Here is a 14,397-nt window from a genome sequence, read left to right on the forward strand (position 1 = left end):
GCAAAAAATGGTTGATTGCAAATAATTGATGAAGATTTACCTTTGTTTTAATTTGCGCCCAACCTCCTTCGCGTAGTCGATATCGGCAGCTGATTACTTTAAATCCACTTTTACTTTCTTGCCGTTTAAATTTCAATAAACACTTTCAAGTTTTGCTTTTTCTATTTTGTTCTGTACTTCGCTTCTGGGCCCAAGACATAATGGCGGAACGATGCAAGCTGGCAGCATAGTGACAATCCTACAAACATAAATAAAAGTTCCATGTACTTTGTTTTTGTAAATTCGATGGACAAATGTCATAATCGTACTGCGCCGGAAGTTGATGTATCAAATTAAATAAAAAATTTTATAATCAGCTGTCCCGTGCTGCCACCTTGTATCGTTCCGCATGCAAAGCATTTGCGAAAAGCGAATTATGCGCGAAAATACTCACCGAACACAATAGCGTTGCCATCTTAAACTTCCAAAAGTTAACAAAAAATGCCAACAATAAAATTGAGAATTCCCCGAAAATAATAGGGGCATTCTCTCTAGAAAAGTTTTTCATTTTACTGTCAAAAGTATATTTGAATAGTACATTTATAGTTTTGCAAATTTGTTAAAAACTGAAATTAAAATAAAATTATGAATTATTGTCCACGGCAGCTTCTCAACATGTTTTATTGGAGAAAACATGTATTTTATATATCATCTCCGCCGCTACCTACATTTTTAAATCGAAGGGAAGGTGCTAGTGCAAATGGTGCGTTTCCTGTGTGTGTTTAATTTAGCTTAGAAAACATGGAATATATTCCACTGTATACGGATAATAGACTAAGATAGTTGCCCTAATATAGGTTAGTGCTTTCTTGCCCTCGATAAATGTTACATAGCGCATAGTGTTCATACTTATTTTAGCATTTTCGAGCATAGGGGCCCCGTCGTCGACGAGATTTCATTTATTGAGTTATAAATAAAATAATAACTACAAAAAAATTCTCATTAAGTGTTTTAATGCTGTAGAATCACTTACTTTATCAGCCCAATTCTAAATGAAAATTCCGTGCGAGTTTTTTCCCTTCTCCCATTCCTCGTATTCTAAATAAAAATTCCTTGTAAGTTTTTTTACTTCTCCCTTTACTCCTATTCTGAACAATGTTCGAAAAAGAGGAAACCGGTTATGGGAGAAAAGTAGGTATTATAAATGTGAGGGAGAGGGAGATTTCTTTGCCATTTCATAGGAGTTTTTTCACTAGTTAAATTAAAGGGAATACATCAAAATAGTTAAAGAAAATTCTTTCTTTTAAAAAAGAACACTTATTTGTACAAATGTGTGCTAAAATATGTATTTACATTCTACCACAATATTCTCACTGTTAATACAACAACAACAACCACAATATTCTTATTTTAAGTCGAAAAGTATATCATATGCCCCTATTACCGTTTACAACTCAACTCTGGTTGGGTTGAAATTTTGCAATTTGATATTACAGATTACAACTCAACCTGTCAAAAAAAATGCCGGTGGAGTTGTCTTGTCTAACAACTTTTTTTGGCATTACCGTTTACAACCTTATGTTGGTGTAGTTGTCAAAGACGTCAAAATCTTACAACTGGTTACTAGCAGTTGTCTCATACAATTTTCACAGTTGTTTTGAAAAAATGTAACGTTTTAGAAGACGGTTCACTACCTAATTTTTAAAAAAAATTTTCAAAGTTAGTATCAAAAGACACGTTTCGCCCTCCAATTTTAGGATCCGAAAACAAAAATTAAAAATATCATATCATTTCGGTTCAAATTGTCATGTGGTTGTTGTATTTTGCCAGATTTTTTGTACACACTAATGCAGAAAGGCGTTGGACCCACCCAGGGTTACTTTTACAAATCGCGGCCAAAGGCCGCCAACACAGAAAGATCTTCTGTGCAAAAAAACTGTGGATCGGGCCTCCTATTTCAGACCCTTTCGGGCCATTTTGTGTTTTTTTTAAATATTTTGCGACAGAAATACAATTTTTAATTTCCGCTTTCGAATCCTAAAAACGGAGATCGAAACGCGTCTTTTTTGATAAGAGTTAGATGGTGCACGGGTTCATAAAACGTTACCACAAAATAGACAAAAACAATTTAAAGCCGGTAGTTGCACATTTTTTAATCAAACAATAATCAACAATTTTGTACACATTTATAGAAAAAACAACGAATTTACCAAAAAAAGTTTAAAACCAAAAAAATTTACAAAAAAAGTATAAAATACTAAAAACTATTACAAAAAAAATATAAAAATTTGAAAAATTACAAAAAATACAAAATACACAAAAACCCTACAAAAAAATTTAAAAACATCAAAAATCTACAAAAAAAAAATATAAAAATTTAAAAGCCAGTTACAAAAAAAATACAAAACATTTAAAAATCCTTACAAAAAAATATAAAACATTAAAAACTATTACAAAATATATATATAAAAATTTGGGAAAAATTTACAAAATCTACATGAAATACAAGTTTAAAATAACACAAAAGGTTTAAAATCAAAAATTACAAAAGATTAAAAACCACTACAAAAAAAAATTTTTAAAAATTTGGGAAAATATCTACAAAAAAAAAAATACATAAACACCTATAAAATCACTAAAGCATGGTGGAATGGAATAGTCACCAGTCGAAGCATTTGAAAAAAAACAAAATACATATGGAAAAATTTTAATACAAAAATTACAGACATTAAAATTAGCAAAATCGACCATTTTTTATTTTTGGCGAAAAACGGCAGCGGCCACGCCAGCCCCATAACGGAACCATAATACGGTATACATTTTTAGTGGAAAAACGGCATTAGCCAAGCCACGCTCATAACGGAACCACAAGAGACCCAATATAGCGGGGAGTAATCAGCACAAGCAACGCCATCAGCAGCAGAGCAGTAAGCAGAGAGCAGCGGTACAGTCGGTATGACGAAATAAAATATTTCTACTTTTAACAAATTCACTTAAATTACATTTTTTTTCAATACTCTTCAAAATTACAAAACTATTTTGCATTATATATTATATATAAAAAAAAAAAAAAAAAAAAAAAAAAAAAAAATTTACTTGTATTAATCTTCCATTTTTTTCAAAAATATTTCAAAATTACAAAACATTATACTTAATTAATTATATTAATCACTACAAAATTAAAATTTTCCACAAACATACAAATATACAGGTAGACACTGTGGGCCAGGGTCGGACAAAAACGGGAAAATTTTATAAGTTTTAGCAATTGGTCATCAAAAAAAAAAAAAAAAAAGAAGTTGCCAATATAACAAACCATTCGAATAAAGTTTTAGTTGTATTCCACCCTGCCCTGCAGTGGGCTCCATCAACACAAAAATACAAAAAAAAATTATTTTTTACTTTTCGTAAGCGGTGCGTCCGTGTATAAACATGACATAAATTTTTTAATCCCGGTGCGTCCGAGGACATTTATATTACAATTTTGAAAAGATGCGGTGCGCCCGTATCTATAAAAATAAAACCATACAATTTTGATAAAAGCGGTGCGTCCGTTTCAACCCCTATATAAAATTATTTGCCATTCTCCAATTTTTGCTTTTAGATAATAAAAATAAATTTCAAAAAATTTAATTTTTGCCATACATTTCAAATTCAAATTTTTCTCACATTCTGTATAATTAAAAATGTTTACATTTCAATAAATATATTCATACACAACATTCAACTTTTTTAAAAATTGCAATTTAATACCGGGAAGTAGGAACAGTTCTGCATGAAAAATTTTCAGCTAATTCCAATCATTGGATTTGGATTTGCGGACAACAAAAGCGTAAAGTATTTCTTTAATCTTTCTTTTCATTAACTAATCACTAACTTTAGTATTTCAATAAAATTCACTAACTAAAGCTTTTTGCTATAGGTATTCTCTAACCAATTGTATAATTATAACTAAAATCTAAAAGCTTTCAAAACTACATACTTTCACAAATTTCTTTTAAAATATTTTCATAAATTCCCTTTAAGAATACTTTCATAATTTTCTTTTGAGTTCAACTCAACCCGTTCCAATTTAATTTCTTTAAATTCAATATCTATTCAATCTTCATAAACAAATTCCACATATCTTGCAACAAAAATTTTAATATTTTGTCTATTCGTTTCAACGCGTATGGACCTAAGAAGCGGGAAGGTTGTTTCTAAAGATTCCCATCCGAGTTCAAGTTCCAAAAATTCAGAGCAAAATTTAGATTCCGAAAACTCAGAGCAAGATATAGATTCCAATAATTCAGATTCTGATTCATCTTCAAGTGCATCGTCAACTGATACCTTAACAAGTGAAAATAATTATAAATTATCCCTGAGTGCAGATTTTTTAGGATTTGCTGATCAACCCGTAATTCCAAATTCTAGTTTTTCCATTCTAACTCCGGTTCTTAACGTTACAACCATGGCCACAATCGAGGAGAAAAAATCGTTTATTAATACTTGTGCCTCGATTATGCGAGACAACTACAGTGGAGACCCGTTAGCACTTGGCTCGTTTATAAATAAAGTTGAATTAATGGAAGTATTCTCTAACGAAAACTTAACTCCTACTTTAATTGCATTTTTAAAATCCAAGCTCGAAGGCAAAGCTCGCGAAGCCCTACCAACGCATATAGAATCTGTCAACCAAATTAAAGAAGCGCTATGTAGTGAAATTAGGCCAGACAACTCGAAAGTTGTCGCGGGAAAAATTGCAGCCTTAAGAGTAACCAATAACAACTTTTCAGAATTTTCAAAGCAGGTAGAAGAGCTTTCTGACTCGTTAGAGCGATGTCTAATCATTGAAGGTATGACGAAGGCAAAAGCCCATGAGATGGCAGTTGAACAAACCATTAGCGTTTGTAGATTAAATAGTAGGTCAGATATGGTGAAATCAATCCTTGCGTCAACAACCTTCAAAGACTCAAAGGACGTAGTAGCAAAAATGATTATAGAGCGAGATCAGGAAGTTAAAGAGCGGCAAGTGTTAGCGTTTCGGTCACGTCCAATAAGATATAATAATTTCCGCGGGAATTATAGAGGCAACAGTAATTTCAGGTACAACAATAATAGTAATTTTCGATTTAACAATAACGCAAATAGGCAACACAATAATACAAATTTCCGAAATAACAATTATAACAGAGGCAATAATCGCAATTACAATAGAGGCAATAGCAATTCCAACCATAACAATAATAATCGGTCCGGAAATAACAGAAATTCCAATAATCAGGGTTCAAATTCTAGAAATTCAGCCAATGTTCGTTCTTTAAATGCCGAAGCCCCTCAGGCGCGAACACTGAGGGAGCAGGAGCAATTCGACTAAATACTTCTCAATCAATATATTGTCTAAATTTAAATTTTTCCGATTTCGTCGAAGTCGCTTGTAGCGATTCTCATAAAATATGTTCCTTTCTAGTAGATTCACAGGCAGACATTTCACTAATAAAAATTTCCAGTTTGGCAAACGATGTAGAAGTAGACAATAGTAACGTAATAAATATAACAGGCGTAACAACAGACACGGTAACGACAATAGGAACAGTTAATACAAGTATAATCGCATCAAATAAATTTTTTCCTCTGACTCTTCACGTTGTCAATGACAACTTTAATATTCCTTCGGACGGTATAATAGGGAAAGATTTTCTAAAAACGAACAAATGCATAATCAATTATGCTAATGACACAATTACATTCGGAGAAGGGACAGAAAAGGTAAATGTTTCAATTTTGCATAGCACTTCAACAAATACTCTTGTAATTCCACCAAGATGCGAAGTTTTTCGTGTTTTTAGTTTGAAAAATTCGACAAGTCCAGTTTTTGTTGATTCTCAGGAACTTTGTAACGGTGTTTTCACAGCAAAATGTATCGTTGATACAAAAAATCCAATAATAAAAGTTATCAACACCACCGACGAGGTCAAGTACGTAAAAGATTTCAATATTCAAACTGAAGACATTAAAAACTTCAATGTCTATCGAATAAATGATACACCTATCGACTCAAAACGTATAGAAGAGCTTAAATCAATTTTAGCAAAACAAATGCCTCCTTACGCTAAAAAGAAATTACTTGATTTATGTTTGAAATATTCTGATATTTTTGCATTAAAAACCGACTTAATGACGCTTAATAATTTCTACGAACAAAAACTTAGACTAACTGACAAAACTCCTGTCTATATTAAAAATTACCGTTTGCCATACACACAACGCGAAGAAATCAATAAACAAGTCGAAAACCTATTACAGAATGATTTAATCGAACCTAGTTTTTCAAATTATAACAGTCCTTTAATTCTGGTACCGAAAAAAGATCCAACAGGAAAAAAGTCGTATCGTATGTGCGTAGATTTCAGAGCAGTCAATAAAAAACTCATAGCCGACAAATTTCCACTAGCACGCGTTGATGACATACTCGATAATCTTGGCAGAGCCAAATACTTTTCAACTTTAGATCTTTTTTCTGGTTTTCACCAAATACCCCTTCACCCTAAATCTAGAGATGTAACTTCTTTCAGTACAGATCGAGGAGCTTTTCGTTGGAAAGTTTTACCTTTCGGGTTAAATATTGCACCAAACTCATTTTCTCGTATGATGTCAATAGCATTTTCAGGAATTTCACCAAACCAGGCTTTTATGTATATTGACGACGTTATCGTCATTGGTTGTAGTGAGACACACCACCTTAAAAATTTGGAAAAAGTTTTCGAAACCTGTAGAAAGTTTAATTTAAAGCTGAACCCAATCAAATGCAATTTCCTTCGTTCTGAAGTAACTTTTCTAGGCCATAAATGTACGTCAAAAGGTTTGCTGCCAGACGATTTAAAAATAGATGCTATTAAAAGGTATACTAAGCCAAAAGACAAAGATGCGGTTAGGCGATTTGTCGCATTTGCAAATTATTACAGGCGATTTATACCGAATTTTGCGTCACTGGCAGCGCCTTTAAATCGTTTAAATAGGAAAAAAATTGAATTTGTTTGGGACGAAGCGTGCGAAAACGCTTTCGAAAAACTAAAACAAGCATTAATGTCTCCTCAACTACTACAATACCCTGACTTCACAAAAGAATTTATAATTACAGTAGATGCTTCTAAGAGTGGGTGTGGCGCTATATTAAGCCAAAAGCACGGTGATAACGATTTACCAATTTGTTTCGCGTCAAAATCTTTTAATAAAGCAGAACAGAAAAAAGCAATTATCGAATTAGAACTCCTAGCAATACATTTCGCTATAAAGCATTTTCGTCCATATGTTTACGGTACAAATTTCACAGTAAAATCTGATCATAGACCACTAGTTTATCTTTTTAACATGAAAGACCCTTCGTCTAAACTTTCTAGAATTCGATTAGAACTATCAGAATATAAATTTACGATTGAATATATAAAAGGAAAATCTAACGTTGTGGCTGATGCTCTTTCACGCATTAGTATAGACGAAATAAAAGAATCTACAAAGCATGTTTTAGCAGTCCAAACGCGATCACAAACCAAACAAAAGGAATTACAAAATAAAGACGATAATTTTACTGATACTTTTTGCGAAACGCCTAAAGTACAAGTTTATGACAAATTTTCATACAATTTTTCAAAAAAGATACCGCGAATAAAATCGACTATACAATTTAATAAAAATAATGAGATCTCTAATATACAAATTTATGCGCATTTAAAACATAAAAAATTAAATTTACTTAATTTTGTGAATGCTAACGGAAAAACAAATTTAGATGAGTTATTTTCGAGGCTTGAAAAAGCAGCCGGCAGTCACAATATTAAGCAGTTAGAATGGCCAAAGAATGATATATTTTTCAAAGAATTTTCGATTACAAATTTTAAAATAAGCGGTAATAAAATTTTAAAATCATTACAAATAATACTAACAGACCCTGTAGAAACTGTGACAGAAACAGAGCAGAAACAAAAACTTATGACAATTTATCATGAGGACCCTTTGTTAGGCGGTCATTGCGGTACAAAACGATTATATTCCAAATTAAGAACAAAATACTATTGGAAAAATATGACAAGAGACATTGCGAAATTTGTCAAAAATTGCAATAAATGCCTTTTAAATAAAGTAAAACCAAAAACAAAGGAAAATCTTGTTTTGACTCCAACCCCCTGCAAACCCTTTGACATAATAATTGTCGATACAATAGGTCCACTTCCGGAATCCAAATATGGTAACAAGTTCGCTGTTACTATGATTTGTGACTTTTCTAAATACCTGGTAACAGTAGCTGTACCAGATAAATCAGCAAAAACTATTGCTTGCGCTATTTTTGAAACCTTTATATTAACATATGGTACAATGAAAGCTATTAGATCCGATTTAGGAACGGAATATAAAAACGAATTATTCTCTGAATTGACGAAACTTTTAAAGATTGATCATGATTTCTCAACAGCTTACCACCACGAAACTGTTGGTACTGTTGAAAGAAATCATAGAGTCTTTAACGAATACTTACGTGCGTATCTGAATGAAACGTATTCAGATTGGGATACATATTTAAAATACTTTACATTTTTACACAATACTACAAGTAGTTCGGTTTTTGATAATAAATTTACTCCGTTTGAATTAATATTTGGCAGAAAAACTACAATGCCACATGAATTGCAAAAAGAGCAAATTGATCCGATCTATAACGTAGAAAATTACGCAAAAGAGCTTAAGTTTAGAATGCAAAAATCGCATAAAATGGCAAAAAATTTGATTAATAAGCATAAGATTAGAAATAAAGATTTATACGATAAAACTGCTAAGCCTTTAGATATTAAAATTAATGATAGAGTTTTAGTACAAACAGAACCTAGGAATAAACATAAAAATATATATCAAGGTCCCTACATAGTAAAGAATATTGATGGGCCAAATGTAACTATTTGTGAAATAAGTAAAGAAAACGAAAAAATTGTACACAAAAATCGAGTACAAAAAATTAATTAATCTAATAATCTATTATTAATCATATAAATATATTTTAAAACCGCCAATGAAGGCTAAAAAAAAAAAAATGTAACAAACAAATATACATTTAATCAGGTAGATTTTTACAATAAGGAAAAAAAAACCGGTTTACTTCAAACATTAAATTCAATTTCAAAACTAACTTTTATATATTGCACTTTACTCAAAATTTTCTTTTCATTTTTAATCATCTTTTTAGAAGTTGCACTGCGATGAACGAATGAGTCCCGGGTTAGAGCACCCTAATGCTAGCAAACTCCTTCGTTCATAACATTACAACAACATATTAAAGCCTAAAGAAGAATGTGGCAAGATTAATTACCTTAATCTTACCAAATTCTTCTTTTCTAAAGGGGGAAGATGTAGTGCCAAATTAAAATACATTAAAATAAATTGTAGATGGCAACCCTCTTTGGAAATGTCCAAGATGCAACCATACATCAGATGCACTCGGCATCACTAAAATTGTTAGAGTCGAGCAATTTGGAGAGTTTCTGATTGGTTGAAACTGCCGTTGATCGACGCCATCATTAATATCGTTGCTAAGCAACGTAAAGAAAAGCTGCCTAGCTACATAGTTGCGTTAGCGGCAGTTTTAGTTTAGTCAGTTAGAGTTGAGAGTTGAAGTGAACCGGCCGACCCTTAAGTACAAAAAGTAAAGGACTAAATTTAAAATCAAAAAATTACAGTTAGTGAAACTAAACCTGAGTGTGCAAATAAAAAAGGGAAGTTAAAGGTTTAAATAAAAGAACATGTACATTACAAACAAAAACTAAATAAATTCTATTGAAAAAAACACAATACAATAAAAGAATAATTGGTGAGTGCGGGTGGTTGTTTGTGTGCGCATTGGGCTGCACACCCACGAGCAAGCGTGAGTATGAAAAAGTGTAAAAAGAAATGGTTGGCGATGAAAAACCAACCGCCACAATACTAATCACTACTCCTGGGAATCCTGTTTTAGAGTAAAATACAATTTTTGCTGTTTGGGTTTTAATCCACTTCGCACAAATATGCTCCTCAATAATATCTAAAACCTCTTTGACAACTATAGATGTTGTAGGTTGTGCCAGTCCAACACTAAAATCATTTCCACAGCATTTTTGATAGCTGCCGTCAGCAAGGAATCGGAGTGTAGCGCATAATTTTAAAATAGGAGGTACAGCCGTCCCTCGAACGCGTTTCCGGAAATGGCCCTTCATTTCGTTTAGTAAGGAGCAAAATGCTTTCTTACTTAACCAAAAATAGCTTACAAATCTGCAAAATAACTACATTCGAATTTTATCAATTATTACTTGAACGTTTTCTTACTTGGTGCTTGGTAATTCCAAGGGATTAGAGTGATCGCGTAAAGGTTTTCTTATCCGCTGCATATCAATTTTCTCACCATTATTTTCATCATCATAAAATAAATCTATGCTAATATCCATTTTACTATTAATAAAAAAATTACTTGCAAATGCTTAAATTTTAGCCACAAATTGATCAGTTGTTCATTTATCTGTCAAATCATCACTTTCTTAGCTTGGCAGCACCAATTCAACTTCAACTGAAATAAGTTGTAATTCGCAATACCAAACAGGAGTTGAGTTGTCTGAAAGTTGAGTTGTTTTAATTACAACCCAACTAAGTTGAGTTGTTTACCGTAATAGGCCCTATAATCAACGGAAGAGCTCTTTGTATATTTGATGCAGCCATCCAGAAATTGAGCAAGGATTTTTTGAGAAGGCTTAATTAGATTTTGGCATATGGCGAAAGGCGAACTCAACTCGACGTGGCCGCCAGAAAATTGCTTTGCAGAATGAAAGCAGACAACTCCTGCGGATTTGTGTTATCCCGCCGTCTTCTTCTTATGCTCCTCTGTTGATGTTGCTGTGGCACCAATTTATTACTCATTTCAGTGAATACCACATGAAATGCAATAATGTGCATTGTTTATACCTTATTTCTTAATTTCAAACAAATTAACTAATTAATAATTAAACTTTTCAATTTTTTAAACAAAATAAGAAATGCGCAACGAAATTTCAATTGACAAAACAGCTGACTTCGAAATTCCTATTCCCCAATTTTTCTTCTCACTAGGAGAAAAGAATTGGAGAAATTTTTCCGCGGGAATAAAAAAATCTGCGAGAACAAAATTCCGCGAGAATATTTAGAATCGGTCTGTATTTCAATAATAGAGATAACAGTTCAATGCTAGTATCGATTATTATGCTTATTAAAAGTATCGAGTTTAATACTTAAGGCTAGTATGTAGGTGTATTTATAACAACTTTCCCCCCTCAGAGAAGAAAACTTCGAAATTACGTTGAGATGAATGTAGTTTTCAGTTTATCTATTCTTCGTAGGGCTGAAAATTTTCATCGTACGTTAGACGTTGTTTTGGAACGCGCTGACGTTGTGACCGTATGGGTTCCGATACTGTCTGCTCTTCAGTAGTACTTTCATTTTCTGACGATGTCGGTGGTTTTTCTACCTCAGCTTGAGTATTGGTATCTTGAGCCGTGGTTGAAAACGATGGTCTTTCAGCTGCGATTGCTTCATCTGGTAGCTCACCATAAAGATCATTTCTGTGTTCGGGAATACTGTAGCCGGTTCGATGAATTTGGTTGATGTGTCGTTTCCATATTCTGCCATCATCCAAGAGGACGTTATAGTGCAATTCCCCAAGTTTTCTGAGAATACGACCAAATTGATACTTTTTATCGTAGTAATCTCGCACTGATACACGTTCCCCTTCGTACAACTTCCGACTCGCCGGTTTGATTTGTTTTTCTCGGTCTTCTTGTGCTACTGGCAATAGCAAATCCAATCTTGAACGAATCTGCCTGTTAAACATTCGCTGTGCTGGTGATACGCCCGTGGATGTATTTACCATTCGACGGTAACACATTAAAATTTGTGCCAATTTTGTGTCTATGTCTTTCGTACTGCTGTGCATAGCTTTGAGCTTATCTTTCAGCGTCTGCACATACCTTTCGGCCTGTCTGTTTGTGGCCGAATGAAATGGTGCACTTCGTTTATGTGCAATACCATTGCTTCGCAAAAATTGCCTAAACTCATTCGACGTGAGTTGTGTCCCGTTGTCGCTAATACTTTTGGAATTCCAAACGTTGCGAAAGTTTGGCTGCAAATTTTGATTGTCGACTGTGTTGTGACATTACTCATTATATGTATTTCTGGACATTTGCTGAATGCGTCTACCAGAATGAAGAAATACTTCCCCATAAACGGTCCTGCAAAATCGACGTGAACTCTTTCAAAGACACTTGATGGTGGATCCCAAACGTGTGTTGAAATTTTGCTAGGACTTTTCCGATTTTGCTGGCATCAGCTAGAGTTTAGAGTGATGTTGTCAACATCCGAATCTAACCCAGGCCACCAAATGTAGCTACGTGCCAGTGTTTTCATTTTTGATGTACCGAAATGTGTCTGATGTAGTTCCTCAAGCACAGCTTTCCTCAGTAGTGGTGGAATGTAAACGCGTGTCCCCCTCAACAAACATCCTTCTTGAAGTGCAAATTCATTTTGGTCTATTCCAAATCGGTGTTCTTTAGCAACTATTTTTCATGTTTCCAGTCCCTGAACAAGTTTGCTTACTATTTTGTCATCTTTTATAGCTCTAGCCAAATCGTCCACTGTGACAGGCATATTATGTATGCAGTTTAATTCTATAATATCAATTTCGGAAATTGTTGCTACCGATTGTGCTCGTGGTAACCGGGAGAATGCGTCTGCATTGCTATGCTCGGCTGATTTTCGGTACTTGATTTCGTAGTCGAGCGAGGCCAAAAAAATTGCGTAATGTTGCATCCGTGTTGCTGATAATATAGGGAGAACCTTTTGTGGTGAAAAAATCTGTGTAACTGGTTTGTTTTCACATTGTAGAATGAAGTGTCTGGCATAGACGTACTGGTAAAATTTCTTTACGCCGTACACTATAGCATATGCCTCTTTGTCGAACTGGCTGTAACGTTGTTGCGTAGCTGTCAGAGTTTGCGAGGCGAATTGTATTGGTCGTTCGGTACCGTCTGGGTAAATGTGGCTTAAAACCGCCCCAACTCCTACCGGGCTTGCGTCTGTTGCCAGTACTAAAGGTAACTTTGGATTATAATGTACTAAATAACTTGAACGTGAAATTTTTTGTTTGACCGTATTAAAAGATATTTTGCATTTGTCATCCCAAACGAATGGCACTTTGTCTTTGAGTAAGTTATTTAGCGGATACAGTACCGTGCTTAAATTTTCAAAAAATCTGCCGTAATAATTTACTAAAACGATAAAGGGACGTACCTCATCCTTGTTTGTTAGCTCTTTCATCTTGTATTGCCTCCATTTTTTCTTTTATTTTGTGGATGCCGTGACGATCGATCTTATAACCGCAATATGTGATTCGAGTCTGCCATGAACTCACATTTACTGAAATTCGCCCTGTTGTTGTTGTTGTAGCAGTGCTTCGCCCCACCTAACAGACGCGACCGATCACAAACTGTCATCAATATCCTCTAACGGGAGTCCAAGGAAACTTGCTGTTTCAACAGGGGTGGATCATAGGGAAAGGGGTGTTAGAGGCGTTGGTTCCACATTACAATTAAAGAGATGGTTGGTGTCATGTGGGGACACATTGCAAGCGGGGCATACATTTTGTATGTCGGGGTTGATTCTGGATAGGTAAGATTTTAACCTGTTACAGTATCCAGAACGAAGTTGAGCCAGAGTGACACGCGTTTCCCTGGGGAGTATGCGTTCCTCTTCCGCAAGTTTTGGATACTTTACTTTGAGTACTGGGTTCGCCGGTCAATTCCCGGCATAAAGGTCCGACGCCTGTTTGTGGAGTTCACCAAGGACCTGCTTGTGTTTTTTCGCTTCATACGGCTGTGTTCTCAGATGCCGTATTTCCTCAAAATGCTTACGGAGATGACTCCTTAAGCCCCTAGGCGGTGCTGGCTCGTCAATCAGATGTCTGTTGGGATGCCCAGGTTTATGGGTATTCAACAGGAACTGTTTGGTCAGCATCTCGTTTCTTTCCCTGATGGGGAGTATTCTCGCCTCATTATGTAGATGGTGTTCTGGGGACATAAGAAGACAGCCCGTGGCAATTCTGAGCGCAGTATTTTGGCAGGCCTGTAGCTTCTTCCAGTGGGTAATTTTTAGGCTTGGCGACCATATGGGTGACGCGTAGCACGTAATCGGCTGGCTAATTGCTTTGTATGTAGTCATGAGCGTTTCTTTATCTTTTCCCCAGGTACTGCCAGCAAGGGATTTGAGGATTTTGTTACGGCTCTGAATTCTCGGAACAATTGCGGCTGCGTGCTCACCAAAATGTAGATCCTGATCAAACGTCACACCCAAGATTTTGGGGTGTAGGACAGTCGGTAGCGTAGAGCCATCGACGTGGAT

At 34.6% G+C, this 14,397-nt stretch overlaps 1 protein-coding gene across 1 annotated transcript in view; it reads right to left on the minus strand.

Moving 5' to 3' along the window:
• The window catches only part of Den1 (Deneddylase 1), a 35,325-nt gene that overhangs the window by 3,930 nt on the left and 16,998 nt on the right, over positions 1–14,397 (minus strand). Inside the window, exon 2 of the mRNA XM_067770229.1 lies at positions 41–238. The gene's annotated coding sequence lies outside the window, so the exon portion shown is untranslated. The remainder of the gene's footprint in view (positions 1–40; positions 239–14,397) is intronic.

The sequence above is a fragment of the Eurosta solidaginis genome, chromosome 3 (genome assembly GCF_040869045.1).
Source record: "Eurosta solidaginis isolate ZX-2024a chromosome 3, ASM4086904v1, whole genome shotgun sequence".
In the NCBI taxonomy this organism is placed as follows: domain Eukaryota; kingdom Metazoa; phylum Arthropoda; class Insecta; order Diptera; family Tephritidae; genus Eurosta; species Eurosta solidaginis.